The sequence below is a fragment of the Rhea pennata genome, chromosome 5 (assembly GCF_028389875.1).
Source record: "Rhea pennata isolate bPtePen1 chromosome 5, bPtePen1.pri, whole genome shotgun sequence".
Classification (NCBI taxonomy): Eukaryota; Metazoa; Chordata; class Aves; order Rheiformes; family Rheidae; genus Rhea; species Rhea pennata.
In genome coordinates this window covers 16001699-16016734 of record NC_084667.1, presented here as the reverse complement: position 1 = coordinate 16016734, position 15036 = coordinate 16001699, and the positions used below count along the sequence as shown (strand labels likewise).

General features: G+C 40.7%; 1 pseudogene; it reads right to left on the bottom strand.

Moving 5' to 3' along the window:
* The window catches only part of LOC134140712 (cytosolic phospholipase A2 epsilon-like), a 47395-nt pseudogene extending 39258 nt beyond the window's left edge, over window positions 1-8137 (bottom strand).
* Between the last annotated feature and the right edge of the window lie 6899 nt (window positions 8138-15036).

Below are 15036 nucleotides of genomic sequence, written 5' to 3'. Positions count from 1 at the left end.
GGTTTCCTGTCAGCTAGAGACACTGAATCACACCCCACTTAAAATATCATTAAACATAACTTAGCTTTTTGCTTAGCATGATCCAATTTAACTTTGAGGCAGCTTGTCAGAAAGTACAGCCAGCTGCAAGCTAACCAAGAACGGAGAGAAAAATCATCACTGATACGAACGGTACAGGTTAGACACAAACACAGCTCTGTCTCAGGCCCTGCAAAGTCTGCTAGAGCTGTTCTCCTTTTGTCCTTGCAGTGACTTGCACAGTGAGCAAAGCAAGCATTTATTCTGGAAACTGGCATTCATGACTAAAATCCAAGGGGTTGCCCACAGCCTTGCTCTGATCAGCAGATGCTGGTAACGTTCTCCATTCATCATGCTGAACCAAAACTCCATTAAAGTCAGTAGAGGTGGACAGTGTTAAAAGAAGGACACGAAAACAATACACTTTGTGTGAATAGACCAAGGAATGGAATAAAAGAATAATGGAATGCAGATGTTTCACCTGAAGAGAATTTTCATCCATGAAATGTTGTTCTTATTTCTAAATATGCACGTGAATCTTTGATAATAACTAAATTTGGGAGAAGGTTCTGCCCTTCTGAAAAACATGTCACTCTTGGTTTAGTCCCTCATATTTTTAGTTTGCTGAATGTGGTACCTTAGCATGAACACTGTGTTGTGCTGCACGCTGGATCATCCATTTTCTTTCCTCGTTTCCCAAGGAGCTTGTTTTGCTGCTTGTATTCTGTTGAGGTTGGGAAAACACAGGTTGAAAAGAAGGGTATTTTTTTTTCCGGTTGTATTTTATGTCCCTAACTGTAACATGTTATTTCAGCTTCTCAATGTGGAGTTGCTGCTCATGAACTCCCACTGCGATACCTTGGGTATGCCGAGTACCTGGACAATTCGTGCTCCCTCATTGCTTCTATCAGGTAGAGAAAATGAACGTGTCAAAAAAGTGGCAGCTGTTTCTATGCAATATAAAAAGATACTGACTCCAGGTCCCTATGCCTGCAGATAGCCGAGGGAGGACAATCTTTTTTGCTTACAGAGTTATATCCTACAGATAAGAGTGGACTTGTACTATCTGTACTCTGGGGACAAATCTGAATCAAATTCTCAGAGAATCCTGCCAGGTTTGTGCTATTTTCCACTTACCTTGTGGAAGGCAGCTGTTGATGCCATTGAGATCGCTGCTGCACTAAAAGCAGGTGCCGCAGAGGGCACCTGTATATGAGGTTCCACAGTTCCCTGTGTCTCCTGAAACATATTTACAGACCTCAGAGTGTCAGAAGCTGCTGAGCAGGTGTTTTATTACACTGAGTCAGAGCTCCACCCCTCTGGGATTTCTGAAACAGGAAAATTTACCACCCACTTTGCTTGTCCCACTAACAAGTCTGTTGCAAAGTGGGAACATTCATTTGCAGCTCTTGTGACTGAACAGAGTGTGCTGAGACACCAAACCCTTTCCAGCTAGGGGACTGAAGAAATGTAAAAAAAGGTGATTACCTGGTTGATGATCTGGTAGAGATAATCTACAGTAGGTAGTCTTCCTGTGATAATCTAAAAGACAGGATAATAGTTTAATAGAACCATCTACCAAGTGTTTCAGTGCAAAGACCCTGAGAAATGGTTTGCACTATTCCCTCCAACAGGGAGGTAGTGGAGAGACATCCCCCAAAGGCAGCAAGGCACATCTCTTTGGTTTAGAAAATACCAGAGGACTTTTTTAATGCCAATATGTTTCACATAGTACCTTATGTTTTAAGGACTTGCACAAATGACCATTAAGCAGCAAACCAGATTATTATTACCAAGTTACCACTATCAAAGAACAGAGTTCTTCATTTCTACAATTCTGGGCTCCCCAGTACAAGAGAGACACAGAACCACTAGAGAGAGTCCAGCATAGGGCTACAAAGATGATTAGGGGACTGGAGCATCTCTCTTATGAGGAAAGGCTGCGAGAGCTGGGCCTGTTTAGCCTGGAGAAGACTGAGAGGGGATCTTATCAGTGTATATGAGTATCTTATGGGAGTGTGTCAAGAGGATGGGGCTGGACTCTTTTCAGTGGTGCCCAGCGACAGGACAAGAGGCAACGGGCATAAACTGAACTACAGGAAGTTCCACCTGAGTATAAGGACAAACTTCTTCACTGTGAGGGTGACAGAGCACTGGAACAGGTTGCCCAGAGAGGTTGTGGAGTCTCCTTCTCTGGAGATATTAAAAACCCACCTGGATCTGTTCCTGTGCAAAGCGCTTTAGGTGACTGTGCTTGGTCAGGGAGGTTGGACTAGATGATCTTGGGAGGTTCCTACAAACTTCAGCCATTCTAAAATGCTGATACTAAAATGACTTATCCTCTAGACCCACCTGTGTTCCCATCAACAAAAGGAACTAGAGTACTTGTTCCTCACATCTCATACTCCTTCCACATATCCAGTCTCTTCTACCTCTCTTGTACGCAGTAGAGGTTTCTCATTCCCTCTGGTGTGGAAGAGAGGAGCTAGATGGGATCCAAGCTTGCTAGACCTGGGGGGGGGGGGGAGAGCCAGGAAGAGATTTTGTCTGTGATCTTATGTTTGGTCCTGAGGTGCAGCCGTGGAGAGCTGTACAACTACAGAAGATCTAAATAGTATTCTAAGAGGAGACATATGCTTAGGGAAAATGTGAGAAAACACTACCCATCCTGAGGACAGGAATGCTACGCAGGTTTAACGAAAGAGAAGAAAAGAAGAGGAGGAATTTTCCTGAAAAAATATGTTTCTATTGAAAAACGCTGTTTCATCATGATTTGTGTACATGTGCTGTTTTTATAATAATCTGCTTCAAAATAAATGAAAGAAGAAATTCAGTAAGTAACATTTTTTTCCCTGAAATGTAATGTATCCCCTTTCCATTTGAAATCTCTTGTTTATTTCCTTTTTTAAGTTTAATAGAATACACATTTAACATACTTAAATCAGATTCAAATGTTTCACCTTAAAAAATCATGCAACATTTCAACAAAGTAAAACAATTGCATCTTTTAGGAAATCCAGATTTTTCATTTTTGTTTTGCACCAGTTCATAACTGTCATTTTGTTATGCAAAAATCTTCCAGGTACCCGAGCAACTTTATTTAAATCAGCAGCTGGCACGTCATTTCTAGCAAATTATCAGAATTTAATGGGCTAAATCTGCTCATTTTACAAACCTTCTGTGCAGCAAAGATCTGCATGTGTTCAGCAGACTTCTAGGAGACTCAATGATTAAATTTTCTAATCCATTATGCAAACCTCATTAGACAGGCATACATCTATATTGAAAATCCTCCCAAATGATTAGAAGCAGTGCTTATGAAAGGACTTGAGATTAACAGGATGACAAAGCATGATGCTTCCTATTGGAAATCTGCGTAAGTATGAAATCACAGCTACTCTGAGTGTGGTGGTAAGTGTTGTACAAGAACCCTGACTGACAGAAACTAGACAGAAACCCAGTCGCTTCCAGCATTCCAGCTCATTACGTACGTTTCTTTTATGCACAAAGGAATTAAGATGAAAAGGTGGGGTACAAGGATAACAAGTTAAGACAGTTTGATCATCATGCCTGCAATATCCCATAATGGCAAAGTTTAATTTCTTATGTTTAATCTTATATCTACATTTTCTATATAGGTTTTTAATAAAAAACCACATTTCTTTCTCCCATTGTGCAAGGTAAAGGTTTGCTAGGAACTCCCATTCTCATCTTCAACATATCAAGACTTATTGATGGAATAGAAAACGCCTAACTGAAAGCAGAATTAGACAAATTACTGTACTAGGCAAAAGACAGTCACTATCTCCTACATGGAAGCCTTCCAGAGCAGAGGTCACTAGCTTCTCCCAGACTCTTGACATGCTTTGCTTAGCACAAACACTTATGTGTTTCTAAAAAATATTTTCTTTTTTTCTGTAAAAAATGACCAGAGACAGTTTAGAGAACAGTGTATGTACATACAGAAGCATCCACATTTTCTGTTTACTCTGCTATAGCTTATCTGTATTCTTGATTAAAGTGTATAGAAGTACAGTATCTCAATGCAGGAAATAGAACATTAGCTACAATTTCATTATAATTGTACCCCACAAAGATTTTTAGCTCCAGGTCTTGTTTCTACAAAATATGGGAAGTTAATGGGTGTGAGGATTTTGCATGAGAGCCAGTTTTCCTTTACGTGTGTCACAGTGCACATTTGGTTTTAAGACAAAAGGAAATGAGGGGGGAGAAAAACTCCAGCATCCCTCAGGAACGTGACTAAGAGCTGCTTGCTGCCTAACGACTAACTCTTCTTTTCTGACTCAGACCTTCACCATATGAAATACCTGTTCTTTAAGCTCAAGTCAGATGCAGCCAGGTGCACCTTTGACTCCAAGCTGGCACTGGTGCTGAATTTCCTCAATTAGTTCAAAGTTCAAACTCATTTTCACTGTGAAGATAGTTCAAATTTATTTTCACTCTGAAGGATCATTCCTTCTGAGGCAAACGTGGTCTTTTCACATGACATGCACTGATGATAAGCTTGATGTTGTCTAAATTTAGTCATCGGAAAGTTAGCCTTAGTCTAAGCTCATTATCTGTGTTTCCTCTGTATTGGACGGAAGAAAAAGGAGACATAGTAATGACAGATAGTGACGATACCTATCTATATTAAATTCTTCTCACTCTTCTATCTGACTGTAGAAGAAGCTTAGATGTCCAGCTCCTACTTGAAACAAAACTTTTGAATAGCTAAAGGTAGGTGAGATGGATCCCACCCTGAGTAATCAGTATATCCTCTTTAATCACTTGCTTCCAAAGTTACTGATGCTGAGGGAATCTGACATTGAGGAACTTGGTTATGTTGTTAACAGGTGATTCAGAGTGTTGCAATGTGAAGCTGCAAAACACCCTGGGGCAAAACTCTATTAGCATACAAATGAAAAAACCTCAAATAGCAAAGAAAAGATTTTTTTTTGATATCCAGGTTAACAGAGAATGCAAAATGCAATGCTGTAAAAGTACTGGAAAGCTTTTTGAGTACAAACTTCCATATTTCAATTTTGGATAGCCTAAGGCTCCTGTGATCATGAAAAGGACAGCTTACCTCAGGACTGCTGTGGCTCCCAGAAGCCCTCCCTGCCTTTCATTTCAGGAATACTTCTGCTGCTAATAAAAAACAGGCTGAGTAGGAACAGTTCATGGCTGGATATATTGGGCAGGAACATCAAGTTCAGCTTTCCATGGTACCCCCGGCTGCATGCAGCTGCTTCTTGAGCATCTGAGACATGCCTGGGGCAAATGGGGCATGTCTAAGAGAAGGACAGAGAGGAGAGATGTGCTTCAACTATCCAAAGGTAACTCACTCCCTACCTGTGGGTCAGGGCCTTGGGAGTCAGATGATACATTTAGTGCAACTCAAGGAGGACAAAAATTGTGCCATGTCACCCTTAGATATCCACACTCATGGCAATTTTGGGGTCTGTCAGTCAATTGGTCAGCTACTAGAAAGGTGAAAATGCCGAACAGCCAAAGTTGCTCTGTCATGAGCTGACTATCATTTCATAAATGACTTTCTTTTTTTCCTGTCTAGTGTGATGGTGTCTAAGATTACAATCAAAAAGATCTGAGACTACAATCGGTGACTGAGCTAGGCTAATTTTAATATTATTACTTTAATACATGGACAGGATTGGAGATAATTACACAGATTTATCGCAGTGACAGCCAAGAGTAAATAAACAATCAAATCAGTCTCTTTCTGTGCCCTTTCCAACTCCTCTGCAGCCTATGTACTCTCCTTTACATCTTACCCCACGTGCCACCTCGTATAATGCCCTAGTGCCACAAGTTCTTCCTGCTTCAGCGCATCTTCCCTTCAGATTTCCCAGACAATATTTCTAGCCATAGAGGGAGGGTCCAGCTTTCCTAAAATCTTCACTGCTTAATTCCTGATAGCTGATGATTATTTTTATGAGGAACAGCCATCTTCTGCTCCCCAAGTGTGCAAGAAAATGCAGTTCTCTTGATTCTTAGCAGTATGATGCTTCACTCATATTAAAAGTAATAATACATGGTGGCCTGTCTGAGTAAAAGCAGAAATGTTCAAGTTCATGTCGGAAATCCAGAGATCATAGCAGCCTCTATGAAAGCAATACCAAATATCATTCACAAGGATCATGCCCTAATAGAACAGCTGCCGTGCAACTTTGCCTGATTCACATCATACAACTGAAGTTTATTCTTGCTGCCGCTAACTCATACACCTTTATTTTAAGTTTGGTCCTTATGAGAAAAATACATTCAAACATGAGTAAATTAGGACAGAAAAATCTGAATAACTTGTGAAAATTTGGACAATAAAGTTAGATCTGCAGAAGGAAGGAGATTCTGGCCACCAGGAGTATTATCTAGCATTTAAGAGCACTCTATATGCTCTTCCCCATTATGATTGCAGGGAATAAATATTTCTTGTCAAATGGATACAGACTTTCCTCAGTCCTAGAGAAAACCCTAACTCATAAATATTCCATAAACAATCCAAGGGATATCTGGACAAATACCAACAGTAAATCAGATCTGCAAATTCCTGCAGTCTGGAAAGTCTGGTTGTTCTGATGGCTAAAGCAATCGCTCTTTTGGTATATTTGATTAGTAGGAGACCAGTGCAGTATTAAGTGCAATATTTGTTATTCACAAGTTCATATATACAGTTCTTAAATTGATTTTTCTCTCTGCAAGACATACCCCAAATGGGATCCTTGTTCTTACCATTAAATCTGTATCCGTATTCTCTCATCAAATAGTAAAATGAGTTGGAACTGCTAAAGTAGCATATCCTGAAACAACAAGTTTCTGAACTTTTTCAGCTAATGGTATGTTGGTATCTTCATAATCACTCACTAGTAAGTAAGGATCTAATTTAAATCACCAAGTGATTTGCCTTTGAGTCTCCTGATCCTTTCTAATACATGGGCCATCATATGTTATTGTCAGCTTTAAATTTCCAGTGATCATTGCAGGTAGCTTCAGGAGAAAAAGTGTATTACAGTAATCCAGTCCATGCATAAGTGTTGGATGAGAGAGTGTGCATTTGCTGACTATAGAGAGACAACTGGCATTTCCCATCAGCATAGTTATTTGAGAATACCAGGCTAGTTCAGGGGACCCCAGCGCAGATGACACATTTGCCCCTGACTCTGACAGTTCCTCAAAGCTTTTCACCATGTCGGCCAGGATCTTTTTTACTTCTTCTGTGTAAAGGCCAGCATTGCATCTTCCTGAGTGTATAGTGGTGTCAGCCAAGGACTCAGCCAAGTATTTCAGCAGACACCAGGAGACTGTTCTCAATATGGCAAGGACTCAAGTTTTGCTATAATGAAATTCCTAACTTTTCTGACATTTTATATGTTCCCTCGCAGGACAGGTCAGTGCCTTGCTAAATCAGAGCCCACATCTGACGAAGGGCTGCAAGAGACTGAAGACACTCCTGCTTAACTGAGCAACTGGGACAGAAAGAGCTGAGAGATTCTGCCCTAAAAGACCCTGCTCCCTTCTCTTGCTGCTGACCCCTTGGAGTGATGCAGCCCGAGGTAGGTTGCTGCCTCCATTATGAAAGCCCCGGGTAGAAAACACAAGCTAGAGGTAAAGGAGATTCTGAGGGGTGTAACAGCCAGGCAGGGAAGAGGTGCAGGAAATGCACTGTGAGCATTTCCTGCCCTACCTCCCGATGGAGAAGGAAGAGGAAGCCTGGGGTTAGGTAATGCATTCACTCTAGTTAATCTCATGGTGCCTCTGGTTCCTGGTGCCTCTTCCTTGTGTGATAAAGGCCCTGCTATCTCAGAAGCTCTTGCAAACAGTATCTCTCCACATGTGCGAAAGCCGTGCCACATCCCATTGCCGCATCGTCTTCAAGTCTTGCGACCCGTTGTGCAATCTGAGGAGGTATGCATGGCAGCAATCGTGTGTCTTGCCCTATATACAGGGTGTTGTCACTGGTAGCAAGGAATGCCAGCCTTTCCAGGGCACCTGCTAGCTCCTGTGAGCAGAATTTAATAAGCCTAAGCTCAGGCAGGAATCACAGGGACACCCTACTCACCTGCATTGTTGCTCTGTCACAGATCGAGCTATCGTTCATGCCTTGCCCCAGCTGCCCATGGGATGTGCTCTCCGTGAGACCACATGTGCAAGTCCGTTCAGACACTACCAAAGCAAAGCACCTTCTCAGGGAGCTCCTAAAGGCTTCCCAGTTTGTTAGGAGGCTGCGTGTGGGAGCATTAGGGGTAGGGAGGCAAAGGAATGTAGCTATTGTTCCAGATGCTCCCGCTGAAAAATATACAAACCTGCTAAGGAATCTAGCACAGCTACTTACTCACAAAAGGGCTGATCACAAAGATTAAACTATGTTAACAACTCCATATGGAAAGACTTTAAAGAAACAATTGCAAAACCTCTTAAGGAAGTGTTTCAGAAATGCATAAGGAAAGAAACATTCTTAAGATCAAGATAGGCAACCATGTAAGTACATCCTATTACATGCTAAATTAAATCACCATTGCAACATGACACTCTGCTAAAACCTACAGACTTCAAAGGCAGGCATGACTTTAGGTCAGGTCAAGAAAACACAAACCAAGGAAAGACAAATTTGTAGTGGCAAGCATTGCTGAATCTCCATTATAATAAATACAGGGGAGCCATATGTTACTAAAGGATATGAAAGCCTGTCTTAACAGCTATTACATATAACTGTCACATGGTTTCAGTATTTTGACCCTATGTGATATAATGACTGAAACCCACTCCTCAGATCATGTTGCACAGATACAAAGTGAAAGGAAAACAAATTGCTTCCACTATATCTGCAAGTACAGGTTGATGATCGAGTCAGAATAGCTGTTGAGAAAACAACCTTAATGACTGACAAAGAGGAATCCATACTGCTTTACAGGCTCAACATTCTAGCTGCATGCTACGAATCAGCGTTAGGTGGAAGGTCAGGATGAGCTAAGAGAATTAGCTGTCTCCAGCAGCTTAACTGTTCGCTCCCCTTGAGGTTGGGGAAATATCAGCAGTGAGATAAGAGCAATCCTAGTTTCATAATTTGGCTGAAAGGCCAACCTCTTTCAGGGATGGTAAGAAAGCAGCAGCTGACGTGAGAAAAGCAATGTACAGAACATAGGAAAATGGGAAAAACAAAACCTTCAAAATAAATCATAACTTAGAGTTTTGAAAATCGTGATTTTCCAGGGTGATAATAGGAAACATATATATATATATATATATATATATATATATATATATATAAATACATGGTAGTAAAGCATTAGTTATGTGTTTGGAAAGAAGATACATACATGTTTCATCAGCAAATATGATTAATTGTTTTGTTACACATAGCTACTAAACAATATGTATTAAGACTATATAGAAACCATTCTTACCAAATAGTCCCAAAGTTCAGTCTAGGCAGAATCCTGACTGCCTGTTTTTTTTTTTTTTTTTTTTTTTTTTTTTTTTTTTTTTTTAACATCTTACTGCAGAGCTACAGAAGAGTTGAAGAAAGTGAATGTTGCACTAATTTTTGAAAATAGCAAGAGGGGTAGGGCAGGGTGATAGTAGATTGGTTTCTGTGATGCCAATGGAATAGTGAGTATACTATCTGATCAACTGAAAATAGACTATCAGAATACTATCACTGTTGGTTCTCTTGCTGTTCTTCAAAATTTGGTTTGGTAGTCATACACAACAAATGCATCATCATCCCTAAAATAATTAATAGCCATGCCTATTTTGAGTCAAGAGTTAGTTTCAAATCGCATGCATTCTTCTCATTTAAGTTTCATATGTTATGTATAAAATATGTTGAGGTATGCATGCTTATATGAAATACAAGTTTCAGCAGATAAAGCAATTATACACTGAAAACTGCACTCCGCCCCATAAGGGAGTGTTTTTCCCAAAAAAAAGATTGTGATTTATAATTAGTTAGCCTTAGAACAGTCATTAACTGCTTCTATTTACTATTTGGACAGGAGAAGGCTCCACCCGGCCAAATTCCATATATATATAAACACCAGGGGAGATTTGGAGTAAAAATGATATCTCTCCAAATATCATCCTCCTTTCCATGAAGGCAAAAATAAGGGTTATAGATTGCAAAGAGCTGAATTCTTAGCCATACAGTTGGGTAAGCAGCTTAATAACTTCATAGCTAGGATACACATGGACAGATAAATAGTTGAGAGTTGATCCTAGTAAAAGTAGACACAATTGCACATTTATTTTTATTTCTTTAAAGGAACCTATGAAGCTTTGTGAAAGTCTTACTTATATTTGGGTTAGGCACATAAATTTTTCGTTAATTTCCTTACCTTATGTATGTACTACAGGTGATGTCAATAGGCTACAAAGTTCCATGGATGCATTGATGTTGTAGACCCAGGTATAGATCTCTCTTTGAGTGACTGGAGTACAATAAAGCTGTAAAGGATCTCTAAAAAATCAGAGTGCTCTCTAAGAAAGATGCATGGGCTAGTAAGCTAGTGATGCAAGGCAACTGCATGAAAGAGAAAACTTTCAATAATTAGCATTAGCCAAAGGTTCCCTGTAAGATGATGAGCAGTTTTGGTGATCCCTGAGCTACCTCCTGGAAGATCTGTAAGCCAGTCAATATAGTTTTATGGAAAATAAAAATGGATCAGGTTTTTATCATGAAAACCTGATTTCATTCTCCTTCTCTGGAGATCTTCAAGGCCTGCCTGGATGCATCCCTGTCTACCATGCTCTAAGTGACCCTGCTGGGCAGGGGGTTTGGACTAGATGATCTCCAGAGGTCCCTTCCAACCTTACCAATTCTATGATTATACCTTCCAATTGTAAGATTTTGTTCCTTAGGCTACTGCACAAAGACAGTAAATTTTTGTTAGGCATTGACATTCTATCCAAGATTCAAAAAAAGTATATACCTGATTTCAAATTAGTCCTCAGTGAGAAATATCACTGAAAAATGCTTTTTATGAGAAAGTTCTAAGCATTTACTATTCTATTCCCTATTTTCATGAATGATTTGGAAATAAGTGTGACATAATGACAGTTAAAATTTGTAATAGAAGACGACTGAGAGTGTTGAGCAATACTAAGGACAGAACAATCATACAGAATGGTCTGACCTGCTTGATAAACTAGACCTGATTAACCACAGTTAATTTTAATGCACTGAAGTGTGAAGTCATGTTTAAAGGAATGACAAAGGTATGTTACAATTTACTCCCTTATGAAAGGGAGGACTGTAACGTGGAAAACTCACCGGCTTATACCAGGCGAACAACTCTGTAGAAGTCTTCAATGGCAAATGAAGGCATCTAGATTCCTATATATATGAACAGGGAAGTCATTTATATAGAAAAATAAAAGAATAACAAAGCATTTTTCACCTCATTATAAATACAGAATTAGTGAGAAGGATATTGGAATCTGCATCTGATAGAGGGACAACTAAGAGTTGGAGGGAATGTAGGAACAGAGCTACATTTGGATCGAGCAATTAAAGAAAAATTTTATAGTGAGAACTTGAAGAGCTGAATCTACTGGTTTGTCAAAAAAGACTGACATAACTTTGTCATATTTTATAAAATCTATCATAAGGGAAAAAAAGTGCTTTTAAGCTACTAGAAAGAGATATAACAGTAATTAATGTCTGAACACCCAAAACAAACTAAATGCAATGGGGAACAAGGTATGCAGTTTTTACTGGAAGAAGAGTATCCATTAGAAGTTATTTCCATGAAACATGATGACTTTACCATTCTTGATATCTTTGAAAGAAGTCACTTTTCTTCAAGACAGACTTTGATCAGCCACAGGTGATCAGGATTAACATTTAAGTAACTGCATGACAGGTAACAGCTGAGACATCTAACAAGTAAAATAAGGTGATCTAATGGTACTTCCAGCTTTTATGAGTTTATGGGGAGAAATAAGATGAATAGTACAAATACAAAACTGTATTCACTGTTTTATCGTGTTCTTCTATCCACAGACCAACTAGTAGGAGCTAAACAGGAGGGCTCTGTACAGTGTTATAAAACAAATGGATTAACTAAGCGCAAGCATTCAACAATGCAACAGTGGCAAAACTATGCCCAGAAAAACTATCCCTCAAACTTTAGTTAAATGTTTATTACTATGTGCTTGGAAGCAAGGACAAAGACAAAGGAATCCAAGCAATGTAACTACCCCTCCAGGCTTGGCTTTAGCCTCCAGAGCTTCACAGTCTTTCTCATCTCTTCTAAGGCCTTCCAGTCCTACATACTGCAGCCAACTACTGCTTCCTATTGTAACTCCTGTTTACGTTTCCAGCTGGAGAGGTGTGAGACACCTCCTCCAGGCTTGTTGAATCTGGAATTTGCCTTGGCTGAGCCTTGCCTAAAAGCCCAAAGTCTTATACGAGGTTACCACATACTGGGCTGACTGGTTCACATACGTATCTGTGCCATACAAAGTTCAATTCTGAAGAGGTGAAGGGTAATAAAATGCCCTCTGACAGAGCTCTTGCCCAACAGAGCTTAGGCAATGCCTCTGGAAGATACAAATTGCTGGCATCAGAAACTGATGAATGGCCACTGTAAATATACCATTTTACAACTTCTCAGCCTGAATAGAGCCATTTTATAAATTAGTATAGTCATTTATAAGAGACTATAAATCTTGGGAACAACACCTTCATCCCAGAAGAAAGGTCAAGCGAAAAATTATATGGGAGATACCCTGATATGTGAAAAGATGAAACTTGAAGCACTGGTGATATTCTGGAAGGAAATGATATAGAATCATAGAATCACAGAATCAGTGAGGTTGGAAGGGACCTCTGGAAATCATCCAGTCCAACCTCCCTGCTCAGCAGAGTCACCTAGAGCATGGTAGACAGGGCTGCATCCAGGCAGGCCTTGAATATCTCCAGAGGAGGAGACTCCACAGCCTCTCTGGGCAACCTGGTCCAGTGCTCCGTCACTCTCACAGGGAAGAAATTCCCCCTCACGGTCAGGCAGAACTTCCTGTGCTTCAATTTCTGCCCATTGCCTGTTGCCCTGTCACATGGGACAACTGAAAAGAATTTGTCCCCGTCCCCTTGACACCCTCCCTTCAGGTACTTATACACATTGATAAGATCCCCCCTCAGTCTTCTCTTCCCCAGGCTGAAGAGGTCCAGCTCTCGCAGCTGTTCCTCATACAGCGGGTGCTCCAGCCCTCTGAGCATCTTTGCAGCCCTATGCTGGAATCTCTCCCAGTAGCTCCATGCCTCTCTCGTACTGGGGAGCCCAGAACTGGAAACACTACTCGAGATGAGGCCTCAGCAGGGCTGAGTAGAGAGGCAGGATCACTTCCCTCCACCTGCTGGCAACACTCTTCCTAATGCACCTCAGGAGACCATTGGCTTTCTTGGCCACAAAGGCACATTGCTGGCCCATGGTCAACTTGTCATCTACCAGCACTCCCAGGTCTTTCTTGGCAGAGCTGGTCTCCAGAAGGTCAGCACACAGCTTGTCCTGATGCCTAGGGTTATTTCTCCCTAGGTGCAGGACCTTCACTTGCCCTTGTTGAACCTCAGGAGGTTCCTCTCTGCCCAGCTCTCCAGCCTGTCCAGCTTTCTCTGAATGGCAGCACAGCCTTCAGGTGTCTCAGCCACTCCTCCCAGCTTAGTAGCATCAGCAAACTTGCTGAGGAGGCACTCTGTCCCCCCAGCCAGGTCACTGATGAAGAAGTTGAACAGGATGGGACCCAGTACTGAACCCTGGGGGACGCCACTAGCCACAGGCCTCCAACTGGACTCCACGCCACTGATGACGACCCTCTGAGCTCTGCCTTTCAACTAGTTCTCAGTCCACCTCACTGTCCACTCGTTTAACGCACAAATACCTGACCATTTTGTAGCCCTAAAAGCCATCTCTTTGATGCTTTACATTGGCTTTGAGAAGGAAGCAAACTGGTCATGAGGAAATCAATACAGACTGACTACAGGAAAACTAACCCTCAGAATTTTGTTCCAGAGGGATAAATTTTAAATTAAAGAGGTGCTGAGAGCTAGAACCTGTCCGTAACCCACCGGTACAAACCACACTATTAATGCTGCAATGTTTTGGCAGAACCAAAATAAAAGCTTGATTACAGGTGAGACTTTTCTTGTGGGAAAATGTTATCTCCATGTCTGTCAGTGGGAACTCTCTGTACCTCACATCCAAAGGATAACTAGCAAATTCTTTTGTTTTGCTCACATGATGATTTAATTTAATTAAATATTTTTCCAGCAGTAACAAACTATGTTGCTTAGTCCATAAATGCATTAGATGCATGTGGATTTTAGCATAAATAATTCACAGCCACAAGTCTGTGCACAAACTTTACTTACAACAAGAAACTGCTTCTTGTAGTAGTGAATACAGGAAGAACACCTGCTTACAAAAAGGACTTTCAGCCTAGAAATGACTTACAATGTTTAGAAACATATAGCTCTGTAGTGACAAAGAAGAGTTTTAAATTAACCCCAAGCCAGGGGGTTACAAAGGTCCTGATTTTCCTGGCTCCTGCTGTGTTCCAGACGAGCCGGACCCAGAAAAAATGAGTTGATTTCTCTGACATACAAGACATCTCTGACAATAAGCAGCTGTCCATCTTTCTACTCTGTATTTTAAAACAGGGAGTTACACAGAATGCTTGTCCTTGGCTGTCATGTCCTACAGAAACTGTGTCCTGCTCCCCCTAACAGGCTCTGATGATGCTATTTAAAGCTTTAGAGTGACATGACTGACTCAGTCTAACGTGCTGCAGGTTCTGTTATCTACTCATTTGGAAAGTAAAGATAAAATTCTGAGCATGAGCCTTGACATCAGCTGAGAGCCCTTCTGCAATCCAAAGAACTTTAATGCTGAAATATAACCACAAACAGTTTTCAGTAGGCTACAAATTGTAGCTGCAGTATTGTTACACACAATGAGAAATGCAACACACCGTTGCATTGTTAAGTACATTAAAAATTAG